This window comes from Mugil cephalus, chromosome 2 (assembly GCF_022458985.1).
Source record: "Mugil cephalus isolate CIBA_MC_2020 chromosome 2, CIBA_Mcephalus_1.1, whole genome shotgun sequence".
In the NCBI taxonomy this organism is placed as follows: domain Eukaryota; kingdom Metazoa; phylum Chordata; class Actinopteri; order Mugiliformes; family Mugilidae; genus Mugil; species Mugil cephalus.
This window is the reverse complement of record NC_061771.1, coordinates 10,751,720-10,765,175: the sequence shown is the minus strand read 5'-3', so window position 1 is coordinate 10,765,175 and position 13,456 is coordinate 10,751,720. Positions and strand designations below refer to the sequence as shown.

At 42.5% G+C, this 13,456-nt stretch overlaps 1 long non-coding RNA gene and 2 other non-coding genes across 3 annotated transcripts in view; 2 read left to right on the top strand and 1 right to left on the bottom strand.

The window, feature by feature from the left end:
• Positions 1–13,456, bottom strand: part of LOC125004003 — a 34,368-nt gene that overhangs the window by 4,986 nt on the left and 15,926 nt on the right. The window contains exons 3-4 of the long non-coding RNA XR_007112301.1: positions 4,250–4,430; positions 3,983–4,037 (exon numbers count right to left, since the gene is read on the bottom strand). This is a non-coding gene — a long non-coding RNA (uncharacterized LOC125004003). The remainder of the gene's footprint in view (positions 1–3,982; positions 4,038–4,249; positions 4,431–13,456) is intronic.
• Positions 75–146, top strand: trnad-guc. The gene has a single exon. It is a non-coding gene; the product is annotated as a tRNA-Asp (tRNA).
• On the top strand, positions 1,435–1,506 carry trnad-guc. The gene has a single exon. It is a non-coding gene; the product is annotated as a tRNA-Asp (tRNA).

The window sequence follows — 13,456 nt, the reverse complement described above, 5'->3', positions numbered from 1 at the left end:
TAATGCCCAGATGCTAATGTTCATACTGTATGGCACTCGGGAGTCTGATGCTACTAGTTTTATTTTTGGAGCCGTCCTCGTTAGTATAGTGGACAGTATCTCCGCCTGTCACGCGGAAGACCGGGGTTCGATTCCCCGACGGGGAGAAATTTTATTTCTTTGTCTTTCTATTTTCCTCTTGTCGTTACAAGCATGCCTCCATTCTCATTAGCCTCAGTGTACAGTTTAGCTGCGAACATGACCACATTGCTAATGTTTACCAGGCGTCTTAGATTCAATTAGATTATTTAATATTCACTCACTCAACTGCTCACTCATGGTCTCACCTGTACATAGGTTTCATCTGTAAATATTGTCCATATGCTTTATTGTAATGACAATAAAGTTCTCATTACAACTTTATGTTAGGTAACATCAGAGTTAAAGTCTAATTCATTCCATGGGAAATTCGGTGTTCAGTAACTTCACTGCATAGAAACAGATATGTAATTATATGATTTCTATAGTGTTTTTCTATTTCTGTATATATATATATATATATATAAATAATATATGTATATATATTTATTATATATAATAATAATAATGGGAATATATAATGCTGTGTACAAAAAAATACTGAATGACTGTCTTAGGCACTTGTACACTGAGGCTGTTACATGTAGCACTACTCAAGAACAGGCTTTAAGGCATTTGAGCTAAATGCTAATGTTTAAATGCTAACATGGCCACAATGCTAATGCCAACATGCTAACGTTCATCAGGCCTATCATGACAGAAATTATGTTAAGTTAATCATTATTTAGGGGATTCTTGTTACATGTTAATGTTAATGCTAAAACGCAACGTTAGTTATATGTTTCAGGGATGTCCAAACAGAAGTTGCATTTGCTATGTTACCCTCCACAGTCGTTACGCTTACTTCTTGTAATATCTTTGTTGGAGAGGCTTCACTACATAAAGACAGCCCAGATATAGGCCAAATATATTCCCTTCTGTGTCCCTGTGGTGGTCAAATTGTCCATCCAATGAGTGAGAGTGTAGGGGTCGGTGAATATAGTCTCATCAGTTAGAGTCAACGTTTTAAAATAACACTCATGTGTTTTCCTTATCCATTCCAGTCAAAACAGTCCATTTGAAATATGCTAGCTGCCATCACAGGCTATTGTGTCATGTCAAACATGTGCACATGGCACAGACCTTATCCAAATTAAATAATATGCCACGTAATATTGATTCTTACTTGTACTACACACTTTTGCCTTCAGTAAAGCCCTGTCCCTGCACTACATCCTTGTTAGTATAGTGGACAGTATCTCAACGCAATGATGCCCTATACTCATTATTTTAGCATACTAACATAGCCACAATGCTAATACCCAGATGCTAATCTTCATAGCTTGTGACATGGCAGTCGGAGTCTCAGGCTTCATGTCCTCGTTAGTATAGTGGACAGTATCTCCGCCTGTCACGCGGAAGACCGGGGTTCGATTCCCCGACGGGGAGTGCTCTTTTTTCTCTTATCATTGCAACGATGCCCTATACTCATTAGCTCAGCATTGCTAACATAGCCACAATGCTAATTCCTAGGTGCTAGGTGGTCATAGTTTGTGACGTGGCAGTCAAAGTCTGAAGCTTTTAGCATTAGCTTCTCAGCTGTCCTCAGTAATGTAGTGGACAGTTTTTCACCTGTCACGCGGAAGACCGGGGTTCGACAGGATCTTTTGTTCCCTGTTTACCAGGCATATGTCAGTTAGTCAGGGCCTTTGCTTATGAGTCGAGGGAGCCCCTTCAGCATATATTTAACCTGAGCCTACACCTTAAGAGGGTTCCCCTGTACTAAACAACATCATGTACTTTGACTTTTCCAGCAAATTCAACACCATCCAGTCCCTGTTACTGAGGGACAAGCTAATAGAAATGATTGGGGACTCACATCTCATTTCCTGGATAGTGGACAATGTCACTGAGAGACCCCAGCATGCCAGGTTGGGGGAACTACATGTCTGGGACTATCGTCAGCAGCACAAGAGCAGCACAGGAGACTGTGCTGTCCCCTGTCCTATTCACCCTGTACACACCTCGGACTGAGACTGAGTAATGTCACCTGCAGAAGTTCTCAGACGACACTGCAATTGTGGAGCTAATGTTTTCTTAGAAAAAATGTTTTCTTACAAAACATTAGCCATCAACATCAAAAGATTATATATGCTAACCTTTGCAGAATGTCCAAAGACGTATACATCCATAAAACATTCTCTGTGTCAGTTAATATTACAAAGGATGTGTTTGTGTAAGTGTTTAATACATCATTCATGGTGTAAATGTTGTGTTATCATAGTGTTTAATGGAAGAGCAGAGGGTGTGGACACGGCTCCGGTGGTTCATGACCAGCAGGGATGCAGCAGGACTTTACTGTGTTCTCATTCAACAAAAGAGTACATCTAATTTTAAACACATGGCTGAAGCTGGGGATTCTCACATGACAGCATGCAGAGTGTGGAAAATACTACCAATGTGCTTTTTTTCATTCCCAGAAATGTATGTTGTCAAACATGTGTACATGGCACAGACCTTACCAAATTAAATGATATGTAATATTTATTCTTACTTATACTATACACTTTTGCTCATACATTTTCAGTTCCTTTAAGTTGCTCAGGACATTAGGTAAAAAAATAAGATATTGTTTTACAGAGCAACACGCTGTTAGTTGATTAAAGATAGAAGACATAAGGGGGAGGACTGGCATACTCAAACAATATGGATCCAATTACTCACAAGGTTTTATAGGTGTACACTGTGTTCCTACAGTATGTCAATAGGCTACTATAATATAGATGAAGTGTAGTGGAATGTTATTAGCCAGGGTCCTAAGAGTGAGAGCGGATGTTTTCAATGTGAACAATAGAACCCATCACTTTTGTTCAAGAAGTGACTCACATGGGGCCTGTAAATCAACAGTCAAAGAGATCTCTAGTGACCAGCGTAAAGTACAGGTGTGAACTTCCCTAGGGCGCATTGAGATATAATTTGAGAGTTCCAAACTCTGACCGCATTTGGAGGTGGTCTGCGTTGCATGTGTCCACATTCCTTTGGTAGTGTGAACACACAATTAAAGACCTCCTACTAAACAGAAGTGCCCCTGAATCAGCATCAGAGTTTTGCCTCATTTATTCTGGACACACACACACACAATCTCAATTATAAATAATAATCTGCAAAGGAAGAAATATCGTGAATGAAATCTGTTCATTTGTAATGAGAGATTTTAAAAAAGTACTCTGCCCTTGTAGCTGTTAACTAACTAAATAATCAATCAATCTAAACAATGATTCAGTAATGAAAGCATATCAGCGTGTGAGCATTAGGTAAATTATTGATGCATGTATGCATGAAGTCATGACGCACACACATAAGGCAGCGCTGTTCTCTGTTCTGGAGCTGTAGCGATCAATTAGAGACAGTGGCTGTTATAATATGTTCCCACAGCTCGGATGATGCTTGGGGTTTATTTGCATGCAAAGCGCAAAATTGGTGTGGGATCTGGAGATGCGTTTGAAGAAGCGCGTTAATGCCAGGTGTGCACAGACGCACCTAAAGATGGTCATTCATAATTGAATTTGCCCGGATCGGATCTTAATGCAAGTTCTGAACGTGGCCTAACGAATCCCGTCTGACTCGGTAACATCACGTTCGCCTTTCTCAGGGAAATTCTGCAAATGTGTCAGCTGAAGGAGTTGAAAAGCAAGCTGGGTGTTGCGTATATATTTGGACTACGAGGGCTTGTTCGTTTGTTTTATCTATCCCACATTTTGTGTCCTCCACAAAAATTTATTTGTTCTGGCCTCAGCCACATTGGACTTGGCCGCAGCACTTATATATTTAAGCAAGGGCTGTCGAGGGCAGGGGGAAGTGTTCAACTAAACTCCAGTCGGGTCTCCTTTTAAACACGGCCTGTCCGTGGGGGCGAAGTGTTTACCTCGGCCGGTCCTGTTCCCGTTGCACGGGCAGTCGCTCTCTCTCAGATCCGTCTTCTGGAAGAGCAAAGAAGAACAGAGAGGGTCACAGAAGAAGCGCGAGCTATAGGTGCGGACGGAGACAAAGACGCGGCAGTTGCAGGAAGTACACAAACTGACGGAGTGAAACACAAGCACGAGAAAAAGACAGATGGGAACAAAGGGGAATCAGTTGCACAAGACTGGATCGTCTTACAGGAAGCACACGCTCTGATACTTTAGCCACTGACCTCTCGCGTACAGCAGTGGGGGCGGAGGCGGCGAGGGCTCTGCAGGCCCCATCTGCACGGCTTGTCCCTGGCTATGTGGCCATGTGTAGCACCTGGCCCCGCGCCAGCGCCCAACGCCCCTTTGTGGTGGTCAGAGTGGCCGGTTGGGGTCTGCCTTTGATCCCGGGCCAACTATTCATCTCTGAAGGAAGAGGAAGAGCGGAAAAAAAAGGAGAAAAAGATAAACAGAAAAAGAGGGAGGGGGTGGAGAAAAAAAAAAAGTCAACCTCTGCTGCCAATTATTGGAAAAACATCAAGGTCTTTTCCGTCTGTGTAAAGAGAGAGAAGAGAAAAGAGAGAAGGGGAGGTGGAAGAAGAGATAGCCGTTTGATGGCTTGGCTCGGTGTTAGTTGGAGGATTGGAGGCAAGTCGAGACGAGGCAGAAGCTGACCTGCAGGAGGTGATTACAGGTGGAGAGAGGTATTTGTCTGGCTGCTATGACTCTCTTTCGTTTCTTTTGGTGTTTTCTTTTTTTTTTTTTTTTCTTCCTGTATGGCCTTTTTTTATCGTTGCCTCTTTCACTATCTCCCTCAGACTCCCCCCCTTTCCTTTGTTGTTGCCATCCTTATCTGTGCCTTTCTTTCCGTTACCAGCATGGGCTGTTAAACCAGTTCACAAAGACAAATAAAGGTCATTTCTCTGTCCATCTGTCTGTCTGCATCTTTTCCTCTAGTCTTGAACCCTGCCACACATACATACATACGTACATACGTACATACGTACATACATACACATCAAGATGACTGGTGCCAGTAAACCAGGAAGGAACAGTGGATGACAGCCTGTATCCTGAAGAAGCATGTCAAACAAATGATGAGGACGTCATGACAACAAACACAGAAGAGGATTAGGAGTGTTGTCAGTAAGCAAGGCACATTTTAAAGCCTGTGAAGAGCAGAAATAATCACATAAATGATGCAGGTTACACTTCCACAGTGAATAAGTTGCCCTAACAGGCCCAAGGCTCTGCCTTTTATTCTTTCTCCTGTCGTATTCAGGCAAGAGTTTTGCTCTATTTATGTGTTTGTTTCAGAACAAATGAAGCCACTTCACAGTCAAAGTACAATCACTTAAAGTAAGCGGAATCAATCTTTTTCTATTGGATAGTATATAAAATAACAAATGGTGGGGTTAGATGATCTGTTTGATGTTTTGTTACTGTTGTAGAGTAGTGAACTGGCCTCCTACCCAATCAACAAAACAAAGATATACATCAACCGACATCTTAAATTGTAAGAGTTTTTTGGGGAGTGAATATGTGTGTGTTACAATAACAATAACAACAACAATAACAAGACCAGACACCCCAAAGCAATGACACTCCCTGATGGCAGCAGCCATACCCAGCAGGTTGCAGCCTGACACAGACACACACAAATTCCAAATTCACTACTTTCACCCAACCTGATCAAGCGTCTGGAAGCCTGATCCATCTGATGAATTTGAAGTGACATTCACCTTAATGTTGTACTGATGAACACGTGCTTTATGTCAAATTGCAACAACTGGCTCCCAAAGCTCAACAGTGCTGCTGATCTGAAGGTCACCAAGCTAAATTTCATCGTGTTCGTTGTATTTCATGATACAATGGCACTGATGGGTCTTATGTTTTATAAAGGCATCACTACAGAATTATCAGATGGTGCAAAAACTCAGGCAATACAGTACTCAGGCGTACATTAATCTGCTTTTAGCTAGCCAAATTATCAAAAACACAACAGATACTGGGGACTGACCAATGTGATTTTCGAGTGTTAAAGAATCTAGTCTAAAATGATGACAGAGACATAGTGTCCTATATGTGCGTGACACAGAAACACACCTACAGCACAGCCAGCATGTGGTCAGGCATTTGGTATAACAGCACTAAATCCTGTTCATATGCATCACTGTCCTCCTCTCCTCTGCCTTCGTCCTTGCGGACAAAGAAACAGAACAGACAATAGCACATGCATTGATCACCAAGGACAAGTTTCTATCGCTCTCCCTCCCTCGGCCTCTCCCTCTGTCTGTCTCTGTAATTTTCCTTTCATGGCTGTTTTTCCTGCCGTCTCCCGAGACCTTCTCAGCCGACGAGAGAAAACACAAACTGAACATTAAAACGCCCCGCAGCCCTTTAAACACTTGTCATTTGTCCTTTGTACAAATCATGGCGAGAGTTGCTATAGAGATTGTTTTTTTCTTTTTTTTTTTTTGTACGTTATAACCATTTTTTTTTATTAAGTTTGCTGGTGAGGCCGAGAGAAAGGGAAAGAGGGAAAACAGACAGTGAGAAAACCACAGTCAATTATATGAGTGTGGGGGACTGATCAAAAACGAGCCGTTTAAAAATCCAATTTGCCACGGGGGTGAAAGATGAGAGAAGGATGAAGGACAGCCAGTGTACTGTGGGTCTCGGTGGACATATTGACCAACGTAAAGCTTCTTTTTCTGAGAGGAATCAGATGAAAGCGATGACAGCTTGCTTGGATGTTTAGCGCAGACTTCACGTATATTTTTCTGTAATGAGGCTGTGGGCTGGGAGCCTCGCCGAGTTTACAACATGCCTGTATCTGCCTAACCTATGTGTAGGTACGGCATTTGACGCCCTGAGTGATTGTGTGTTCATTAGAATCCCAGTACCTGAGCTCAGCCACGGGCGTTTAATTCAGCGAGCAGGCAGGGGCATTATCACACACTACCATCACTAATCCCCATGGAATGAAACACCGACACTTTGATGTCTGCCAAAGAACACTGCTGTAGTATTTGGAGGCGAGACCGCGCATCACGTACAAACGGTAATTAACAATCTATAACTGGACTCGAGCCAGGCGGAGTGGTGGAGGTTCAAGAGGCTGAGAGAAAAAGACACATGAAGAAGGCAGACACTGGTGATACAGAGCCAGAGGCAGGATGGTACGGCTTTAAAGGACAAGGTATATATGTCTGCCTGTGTGAATGTACATGTATGGGGGTTGAAGCTGCTCGAAGACACATCATCAGTCCCTTCCAATGTGGAAGTGTTTCTTGCTTGATCAATGCAGGACGCGCACTGACACACACACACACACACATGCTGTAACTACAGCGCTGCTGTCTCAGTAACAACCTGCCTGGAGCTCAAAGAACACAGGACACTGAAGGAAGTCCTGCACAACAAAATGAAGCCAAGCGGCTGGTGGGTAGAACACAAACCCCTGGACTTTTTGTACTTGACGAGGACGAGGAATGAAAAATTCAGGCCCTCCAACGCCAACTGGCTCTGAGAAAAGTCCCTCAAATGCACACACAAAAGCACGATTCCTCGCGCCACCTACACACATTCTGTTGAGAAAATGCTATCAGCGCGTGCCAGTTTTCGTCAGAGCGCGCGTGTGTGTGTGTGAGCAGTGCGCGTGCGCGCCACACACCGGGGCGCGCGGGATGGGACGCATACACCTCATGTAAGAGGATAAAACACCAAAAAACCAAAGACTTTCATCAAAGCAAGTGAGAGAGGATGTCAGAGATTTTTTCTAAAGATGAAAGCAAGGGATATTCTCTCATTTCGGCTCATCTCTTCCCCCCTCTCCCTCTCTCTTTCAAAATCCTTGAAGTATCATCCATGCTTCTATGACGAAGAGAGGGAGAGAGAGAAAGGGGGGTAAAAGTTATTTACGTCCCACGCTGTGTTATGTGGCCTGTCACTTCTCATTTTCTCCCAGGGCTGTCCAACTGGAAGACTTCAGTCAACTCTCTCCAAGCCTGTATTTGCTGAGGTAATTACAAAGTGACAGCTTCAAATCCTCCGCCACACACACACACAAACACACACACACACACACACACACACACACACGGGTAAATATGGGAATATGTCTTTGTGGCCTCTCAGATTCTGTTATTATTATTCGTCTCAGCGAGGTAAAACTTGAGATGTGCGTCTCTCTCGTATCATTCTGTCAACAACTAACACAACTGAATGGACGACCTTTAAGTGCTCCACGCGGCAGAATCCCCAAAAGTATAAAGTGATTACTATTCCTTTTGGGTGAATAATAGATAGAGGACACTGATGAAGACGTTAGCAAATTGAAAGAATTCTTCTTCTTCTTCTTCTTCTTTTTTTTGCTGGCTATCTGCATTCCCCATAACACATACGTGGGATGCAGGCACACACATATACACACACACAAACACCTCCCTTATCCACTTAGAGGTGATTGTGAGAACATCTTTGATCTTTTTTTCCTTTCTTCTTCAAGGGAGATGTATTGCCTGTACGCGTAATCCATGACAGACATAATGTGATTTGGTAGTATCTCTAAATGGCAGGGAAAACCAGCTGACAGAAATTAATAAGTTACCACAGCAGTAAAGGAGTCGCAGTAGGAGAGGCGGGGAGGAGACGGCCGTGGAGGTGGAGGTGGTGGTGGTGGTGGTGTAACCTGGCAGCCGAACACACAGATCGTCAAATTATCTTTTGTGCCATATCGTCATGGAAGGAGTCGTACGCACACGGAGCTCAGCCTGCCCTATCTGCAGCGCCACGTACGCGACGCTGCTCCAGTCTCCAGTTTGAATCGGAAAAGCGAGGACGGCAAACAAGCTGGTGACCTGAGAGCACCTCCGCACCTTGTTTGTCTCAGATCAATAGAAGGAGGCTTCCTGCTGAGGCCACATGGTCGAATGAGCGCTTCTGTTCAGACCCCGCATTAAGATCCGCCCTGGAAAATCTGATTGCAGGTGTGAAGACGCCCAGGATGAAAGTCAGTAATGGCCGGTGTCTTTATTTACTGTTATTACCAGAGATATTATATATTAACACTGCTTCAAGCAACTCAGTGGTGAAATTCGGGTGCATATGAAAGTTATAATCAGTTCTAATCTGAGCTTTTCAATGGGTGATAGGGACTTTACAGATGGTTCCAAAATATAAATCATCTCTCCAAGTCATGACACACGCACAAAACAAACAGCTGTTCTTATGCAGCAGTAGGTACTAATCCATTAGAGGCAGCAGCTGTTACAGTATAACATATAAATGGTGTCGGTGTTTATTTGCATACAGGGAGGGAGAGTGATATGCTACATAACCAACCTGTACCACGCCTGTTATATACCACACTATTTATGCTACATGCACTTACTGCTTATTGCACTTCTGCTTAGATGCTGAATGTCATTCCATTGCTCTGTACCTGTACATGTGTAATGACAATAAACTTGAATTTAATCTGATCTAAACTGATTGGATCTCAAGTGCTGGCTCGGGACGCATGTGGAGACACATTTTAATAACAGGTCTGAACACCGGTACTTTAGGATGATTTAAGATTAACCCAGGCTTCCGGTGCATGAAATAAAAGAAGTGTTGGCCAAGACTACATACTGCCATGTTCAGACCATCCTGAAAGATCCAATAACAAGAGGCTGATTTAAAGTAGAAGTGTGATCACATCGAAAATGAATTGAGGATGCATTTGAGAGCACAGACCACTTCTGACCACATACTATTAATGCTTCCTGGCCCCACATTGACAGACCACCAACCTAACTGACACCCTGTGTGTAAACAGAGTTCCTTTGTGACTGATTGAGACTCCACCTCTCATTACGTCCCACAGTTTATATCTTATCCCCCAACGCACACAAGAAATAGCCCCGTTCTTCGTTCTGAAACAGTGATATGTAGCATGATGTGTGTTTATATTTCTATACAGACACAAAAAACTGGGATTTGACCTCAAGTGTTGACTCGAGATGCACAAGTTATTTCGTTGACCTTAAGCCTGTGCTGTTTCCTGCATGTTGTCCTCTGTCTTAATCTCAGTCCTAAGTCAAACCTGCACCACTGAGGACTACAGCCTCAGTTTGTGGAGCACTTGTTCAACCAGGAGAGGTATAAGCTATAACGCAAACTTTGGTCCAATCACTCAGCATGCATGTTAATATCAAGTCTGAACAGGGCTTCAGACTCTGCCTCCCAAAGCAATTGATCCTTTCTATCATAAAGAAATAACCTAGATATAACTGACTGTGCAGAAGATTCCTTTGTTGTTGTTTCTTTTTACTTTTATACATAACATAGTTTGATGTATTGATGCTGCATGGGTTGCATTTGATTATGATGTGAATGACAGTGTTGGCAACACACACAAACAGCCCACAATTCACATCAGATTTAGATTTAAATTCTAAGTTATCCCCAAATATGACATCATCTTTTCACAACTGAGCTCAGCCAACAACAAAATGAGAAAAATCACAAATATGGAAATCACCCAAAAGGGCAAAACTGTTGGAAAGAAAAAACGAAGAATCTTCGAGATCTTTAAGACGCTTCCCAGTTAGAGTGCTAATCATGTCATCAATCCCCACCTACAGTTTGTGCCAGGGAAAAGTAAATGTATTGATCATTTAAGCTGTAGTGTATGCACTTTCCTTAACCTGAATTCAGGACTGATAAATCCATCTGTGCTACAGTTTTATTTGTACAGAGTATCCATACTCTGCATGCTGCAAGTTTTTCTTTAAACAATCTCACATTTGTCATTGTTTCAGTTATGCTCGTGCTCTGCCAGTGGTTCTCTATTTGCTGTGTTTAAACCGACTCTGGACTCTTAGACCAACTGTGTAAATCAACCTTGGACCGTGCATAAAGATGGCTGAACGATGGACGTCACCCTAGGGGCCTTGAAGAGCGGTTTCGCAGTGTCTCTGGGCGTCGCCCTCCTGGCAGTCCCTGACTCCATCTAACTGCCAGCTGATTTATTAACTGTCTAAAGCCCTTTTTCTGACCTTATATTAACATCTGACCTGGGCAGTCTGAAAAGTGTCCAGCCTTTCGGTGCTCTGTATCCAAATAAACACCAGCATCATCTGTGATGCAGTAGAATATTATAACAGCTGTCATTTAAAATAGATTGCTATCTAGCGCTGTACAACAAAATGTCGTAACACGGGGAAATTATGTGTATTTTGAAACAATCAGCCACATGGTGATGCATTTATTTAATAATTTCATTAGTTCTTGTTTAGATTTATTGATTATCTTAAAAGGCTCTCATTATTAATGACCAGACATCATCCACCGTGCTTTTTTCTTTATAACGGTGATTTGTTTTTTGTTTGTGACCCAGGACGCATTGTTTGCTCACACTGGAGAAAGAATGTGATGAAATGTGGATCACCTCCAAATGTGGTCTAAGATTGGATCAGTGAAACGCACTCTACCTAATGCTCACCACCTGTCATCAGATTGCTGAGACAAGGTCTGAATGGGCCCAAGAGGTTCAGCGTCGGTAGAGCTGATGCAGGCAGGTGAAACCGCACTGTTAATTATGGAAACATGGTGAACAGGTGAGTTCTATAAAAATTTCCCCTGTAGAATTGGAGAAATTAGCTATGCTATGGAAACCAAATTGTGTTAGCTTCCTCGTTAGCTTTGTTTTTTTAGCCCTGGGTGAATTGCTGTCTGGATTTAATTCTAATATGTAAAAAAGACTCACAAATAAATAAATTAATCATACACCAAATTTGATCTGACCGTAGAAAACTGGAAGACGGGAAGAAAAAAAAAGTGGACCTGGAGAAAGGCCCAGAAATAAATATGACTTCAAATAAGGGCAGAGATTTTCAAGGTGGCCGTGTTGTTCATGTCCAATGGGGAAAGCTGGGCCAGATGTGGCTTTATGGGTTACTGTTGGCTCGGATACGCAGTCCTGTGTGAGTGTGTGTGTGTGTGTACAAGAAAGCGAGAGCATGAAAGGGAGACAAACAGACAGAAAGAGAGAGTGTGAAGGAGGGAGGTATGTCGTGCTCGCCAAACTACTCAGCGAGCCTGATTTATTTGGCAACTGCTGGATGGTGGTCTCAGCATAAGAGGCCACCTACCCCAGTGTCTGACCTTCGACCTGCTTCAACTCCTGAAATGATCTCAGCTGTCCATGCTAAATCTACACCGGGGCAGGAGGGATAAGATGTTGTTGGGGGGCAGGGGGGGCACACAGACACAAACAAGGCCACACAAAGTCACACATGCTCACATTTACAGGTGTGTACCTCACTGCACCATGTGTGAAGACAACATGCAAGTGTTTTTTTACATTGGGTCTAGTTTAAAGGGCAAGTTTACACAAACCAAATCATATTGTTGCATTGTCTTTCAGACCCGTTTTGTCCTTTTCACACAAAATTCTGCTTTACTGTCCATGTTTACTATAGCAATTATGTTATATTCCAATTTTTTTGTGTGTCTGAGTGTATTTTGTACATTCTTTCAAATTTTATGTTGTCTTTTATGTCTTTTTTGTAATTCTGTGATACTGTGACAAGGTAATTTCCTGTACGTGGGATAAATAAACATTGTCTTATGTCTTATATTTTGTCAGAGTTTTGCTTTTATCTTTGCAAATTTTATGCTAAATCGTTCTGCCTTCATCCCTGTATAGGGTGGACCAGTGTAGCCAGACTCTGATCAGAATATGAGTCTGGTTGCACACCTTTCATTATAGCACAAAACTGGATAGTCCAACAACCAATCAGAGCAACAGAGTATGTCACATTAAATGATTAGTGCATTCTGAATGAGATGAATGCCTTCATAATAACGTCTAACTTTTTTTTTTTTACTTTTTAAATAGTGCACGTTTTTCACTGTTAATATCTTTAACAACAGACGCTCTAAACACGAAACAAATCCAAATCTACAGCTCTCGGGTGATGTGTAGGACTACGTACGCATCACGTAGCCCACCCGACGGATTTGATTGGCAGTATGGTCAATTCCTATTGGAGAGAGTCCAGAACAACATGTAGGTAGGTCCAGGCTAGTCCCTTTGTGCTTTTTTTTTTTTTTTTTTTGCAGGAAAGGCAAGTTGTTATTAATTTGCATTTTGATGCTATGGGCACACTTTAAATTCATTAGTTGTAAAGGGACTGAGGCGCAAACACAACTCACAAATAACATTAAATATTAAAGGCAAATGAGAAAATGTTTTTGTGTAATTTGGAGGTACTGACCCTTTAATGTGTTCTAGGCCCCCCCCCCCACGTATGGTTCTGGCCCATCTGCTTACACTTACACTGCTGTAGCTCTCCTTCCCTCTCTCTTACCCCAGTTTTCATATCTTCCTCTTTGCCGTCCCTATTGTTGTTTCCACTCCTTTGAAACTTAAAAATATCCCACCCCGAATGCGTTCTGTA